Here is a 5,732-nt window from a genome sequence, read left to right as displayed (position 1 = left end):
ACTTAGCTCATGGGATTTAAACCACCAAACCTTCAGGTTTGCCTTGCTTTCCGCTTAGGCTCTCATGGGTGCAAGGCCTACCCATGAGGCCTATTTCTCCGGGTCTGAATCAAGTGGCTAAGGGGCTGACAAACCCACCCCCGCCTACTGAAGTCGACGCCCTCGTCGACTTAGACTGCCAGTATGCCTGGACCTCCTTCTCAAATTACCATAAAGTAACATCTCTTTCCCATGAAGCTTAGGTTTCTGAAATCCCCTTCCACTAAACCAAGAAATCAGTTCGCCGGTTCTTTCTGCTGTGTCCCATGGTCCTGTGATCCAAGATCTTCTCTATCTCCCGATCAAATTGTTTCATGACCAAGGAGGGGCTTGCTTGTCTGCACCCTCTCTGCATCCAGATCCTCATGTAAAGTTTCAGAAACTTACATGGAAGGTCGGGTGAAGCTTGAGCCTCTCAGGTAGCTTCAACATGTATGCCACCTGCCCAACCCGCTTTATTACCTCAAAGGGTCCATCATACTTGGAAATAAGTCCCCTCTGCCTTGTCTTGTTGCTGATCTTTTTCCATATTTGAGAGTCAATTTCAGGAGGACCCTATCCCCAACCTGAAATTCTAAGGGTCTTCTATCCCGGTCTGCATACTTCTTCATGATCTGGCTGCCTTCTCCAGACTGTCTCTCTCATCATCAGCATCTCTTGCTGGACTGCGCCATTTTATAAGCTGCATGGTTTTTACCTCTTGCTTCTGCTTTGCCACCTCTAAGGCATCCGAGGCTGTACCCAATGGCTAACTCACAGGGACTCATCCCTATTGCTGAGCTTCTCTGCAAGTTGTAACACAACTGTGCAGTGTCCATCAAGTCACCCAATCTTCTGTGTTGCCGTCACATAGTGCCTGAGGTATTCCTCCAACAAGGCATTGATCCTCTCTGTCTGCCCATCAGTCTGAGGATGGTTGGCTGTAGAGAACTTCAACTCTGAACCCAAGAGTTTGAACAGCTCAACCCAAAACTTGCCTGTAAATCTTGTATCCCGATCATTGACTATGTCCCGTGGCAACCCAAAGTGCTTGACAACGTTGCTAAAGAACAGTTTAGCCGCTTCCTCCGCAGGGCAAGCATCAAGGGTAGGTATAAAACAACATATTTTGAAAATCTATCCACAACAACAAAGACAGATTTAAAATCATGAACTTTTGGAAATCCAGTGATGAAGTCCATGGAGATGCTTTCCCAAGGTTTCTCTGGAATGGGGAGGGGCTGCAGCAACCCTGCAGCCTTTTTCCTTTCAGTCTTGTCCATTTGACAAACCAAGCAGGACTTCACATAGGCCTGCACGTCCTCACCCATCTTAGGCCAGTAATAGGATCTGGCTAATAGGGCCAGAGTCCTTTCTTCTCCGGGATGGCTTGCCCATTTCGCATCGTGAGTTTCCCGCAACAGTTCCTTTCTGAGGCCGCCTGTAGGAACATACCATATTCCTCCTTTTGCCACAAGGAGGTCACCTTCTAGCCAATACCATAATCACACCCTCCTTCACTTGCTGCTTCAGCCTGCTATATGTAGCATCCTACTCCGCAGCTTGTTTGATTTTCTCATTGAAGTCAGAGATGACTTCTGAGAGGGCTGTGATGTAGGCAATCACTTCTCTCCTGCTCAAGGCATCAGCTACAGTGTTATGTCTCCCTGGTCGATGCAACCACTCAAATATGAAGTCGGCCAGGAACTCCTACCACCGTGCTTGTCTGGGGCTCAACTTCTTCTGGGTTTTGAAGAAGGTATTGGCCATGTTGTCCGTGACCACCGTAAAGATACTCCTCAGCAAGTAGTGCCCCTACTGTTGTAGGCCCACAACAGTCATCTCCTTCTCGTGAGTGGAGTACCTCTGCTCAACATTGTTTAGCTTCCTGCTCTCAAACGCCACAGGGTGCCCTTCCTGCACCAAGACTCCACCCACAGCTCTATTAGAGGCATCGGTTTGGACTTCAAAGGGTAAGTCCAAATCTGGCAACCGCAGCACAGGCTCAATGGAGATGGCTTTCTTCAGGCTTTCAAAAGCCATCTGACACTACATGCTCCAATCCTACTGATTGTCCTTCTTCAATAGGTTAGTAAGGGGAGTGTGGACCCGCATTTTTCACGTGCGTCCCCACTCGATCGGCGAGACTCGCTTTTTATTTGTGAAAAATTAATTTTTGGAAAAAGTTGGAGTCGCCACTTATTTTATTTTTATTTTAAAGGGAAAATAAAACAAGAAAGAAAAAACCCTAAAATGTGACTCCATAATTTTTGGAAAAAGCATGTCCTTGAAAAACCCGAGTCTTGGTCCGGGGATCAGGTTACTTATTGGGAAGGTACCTCTAGGAGGTAGCACCCCTCTAAGCCCTAAAAAGGTCTCTACTGACTAAGTTGAGGGAAACGTGGCAATTAATCGGTTAGTTATGGATACCTAAGTAGGCTAGGTGATTTTGAAAAATAGCATGCTTAGCAGGAAAACCAATCACAATCATGAAGAAGATTTAGGGTACGTACCTGGACTGCTTCTTAAGTGCTATCGCAAGACATCAAAGTTAGTATAGAAGTACAGCACACAACATGTATTTAATCATAGCGAATCTAGCATACATCTAAGCACCTAAGGATTATCAAACATATGCATATTTCACAGTGACATGATTGTTTACAAAAATTTAGAAAGTAGGTGATAAGGGACGTACCTGGATAACATAGATAACTTACAATGCGCTTCCATAAGACATGAAGGGTTAGATAATAAATAATAAAATATAGAAATCCTAGCATGCTCGTTATCTAATTAGCATAGCAGAAATTATCAAAGTATAGGAAAACACTAATTATCACACTCATCTTGTATACAATTCCTAAAAAAATAGACATAATTTCAACAAGTGACAAAAGTGGCAACAAAAATAATTTTTTGAAAAGATTTTCTTATGTAGGGGTTTCACCAATTCCCCAATTGATATACACGAATTAGCTTAGAATTATCCCATTTATTTAGGACCACAAGCTTTGATTCGTGTTTTATTCAAAACTGTAATTTTATTTGAAAGATGTGAACCGATCAAAACATGGTTGCACATTATTTTTAAAAAATGAGATTTTGATTCTAAGAACTCTAAATGAATTTTTGAAATGGATTGTTAAGGGGGATCTTTTAACTCTAAGAAACTCTAAATGAATTTTTGAAATGGATTTTAAGGAAAATGAGATTTTGAGAATAGTGTTATATTTTAAAAATAAAAGAAATTAATTTGAAAACAATAAAATGTATGAATCAAAATACCAAGCAAAACAAAAAAGAACAAAATCACAAAGTAGAATTTTTTATAACAGAGAAAATTGAAGTGGTGGGGATGGGGGCCAATCTTCACTATTTTCCAATGGCCTCCGAAAAGTAAATTTTATTAGAGACTACCAAAGCAATAAACTATTCAAACTTAGATCAAATAAGCTAACGAGATACCCACCAAGAATTAATGACGAATATTCAAGAAACACATCCATTAAGAATAACAATCAAGAATTAGCATGAGATCAATTAAAGATTGGTTAAAATGAGCCAAATTAAATCAAAGCAAACAATAATTTTCAAACATAGAATTAACTTTATTAATGAAGTAATTTTATATAAAATACTTAAATCGAATAGATGTGTGAAACTAAATCGGAGTAAACTAAAGGCATGAATTTTCAAATATAGAATTGATTTTATTAATGATCTAAAATTATACAAACTCCTAAAATAATTAAAATGAATCAATTTAAACAAAAGGAAACTAAAACAAAATATGAATTCAGGGAATCTAATTTTGAAATAAACTTACATCATTAAAGTGAAATCTAGCATAAAATGAATTAAACACTAATTAAAGCCAATCTAAACTTAAATTCTTAACACGCGTGATCAATTATTTTAACAAACTAAATTTTACCTTAACCACAAATTAAATTATAAAACTACCTGAGACTAACTTTCTAACCTATAAAATTAAACTCATAATCCAATGGATAAGTTGATGACACAAACAAATAAATACGAATGAAATAAAATATGAATAAAACGAAATATGAACTCAAGGATTTAAATAATATTTTTTTTTAAATAAACTTATGTTAGTAAAATAAATTTGAGCTTAACAAACATTTTATCACTAATCAAGGCAAGTTTAAAATATAATACTTAACACATAAAAATCAATCATTTCAACATACTATAATTTTAACTAAACCCAAAGCCAATTCAAACCACCTTCAATAGATTTTTTCATTTTTTATTTTAAACTAAATTTTTAACCCATAGGTTTAATCTCATTAATAAATAAATAAATAAGTTACCAAGCATTAGATTAGTAGCAAATAAATAAATAACAACTAATAATTAAATGAATCAAAACTAAATTAAATAAAAATCAAATTATATATATATTTTTTTCTTAAAGTAAAACTACATATAAAAAAAATATATTTTCCGAATTTAATATAATAAATCAAAACTAACCCTAAACACAATTCCCATGTTGCCATATTAAAATGAAACAAATATATGCCGGCACTAGTAATAAAAGTAAATCCACTTACCTATTATAATAATAATTCCACTAAAGAAAAATGTCCAAACTTGCATTGTTACATAAACCTAAATAACAATTCTAGTCTTTTAAAACTCATGCTACCATATTCAAAATCAATACTGCCAGAACTTGTAAAAGTCAAACCACTTACCATTATAATAATATTTCCACTTAAAAAAAAAATATCCAAACTTGCACTTTACATGAAACTCATATGCCATATATATATATAAATGACTCACTTATTATTATTTCTTTTTCTTTTTGTTTTAAATTCAAACCACTATATCTTATAACAGACTCACTTATTATTATTTCTTTTTCTTTTTGTTTTAAATTCAAACCACTATATCTTATAACACGTAACATTTCATATATGTAATTAAACTCCTAACGTTCACAATGAAATTCATTAACTTATTCACGAGGGAACAAATAACCTAATAAACTAAAAAAAAAAGAAACTTCAAAACTTCTGAATTAAATAAAATCAATTAAAAATAAATTCAATGAATTGAGAACATGGATATAACCACATAAGATTAATCAAACTAAATAAAAAATAATAACTTGAAAACACGGATATAACCACATAGGATTAATCAAACTAACTAAAAAAAAGAATTAAAATTTCAAAGCACATAGGCTGAATGGAAATAATTTAAGACTAAATCTAACCACTTGACGGCATGAATATGCTAACATTGGAATAAATTAAATTCAATAAGATTCTAAACAACTATGAATTGAAACGGTTATTCATGAATGAAAACTTAAATAAAATGAATTAACTTACCTTTCTCACACACGCGTGGGCCACCTTCCACCAAAAATGCCAGTAGGGTTTTCAATAATAGTGCCAAGAATGCATGGCAAGATGGCTCCTGTACGATCCCCAATGCACTGCACGTTAATGGAGAGGAATTTCCTTTGACAGCATGCACACTTGTGCGCTTGAAGATGAAGTCGTGAAGATCCGTAGAGTGGTGGAAGCCTTTCCCTTAAAATTCTGGTGCACTTGTGGTGTTCGGGTAGCGGGATTGACAAGCTGGTGTGGATCTCCAATGGTAGTAGGGTGTTACCGGAGATGCATGAGTATGACACAAGGTGTTGCGGCAACACAAGCAGTGGAGGATCA

This window comes from Vitis riparia, chromosome 6 (assembly GCF_004353265.1).
Source record: "Vitis riparia cultivar Riparia Gloire de Montpellier isolate 1030 chromosome 6, EGFV_Vit.rip_1.0, whole genome shotgun sequence".
Taxonomy (NCBI): Eukaryota; Viridiplantae; Streptophyta; class Magnoliopsida; order Vitales; family Vitaceae; genus Vitis; species Vitis riparia.
The sequence above is the reverse complement of the archived record's forward strand: the minus strand, read 5'-3'. Positions refer to the sequence as shown.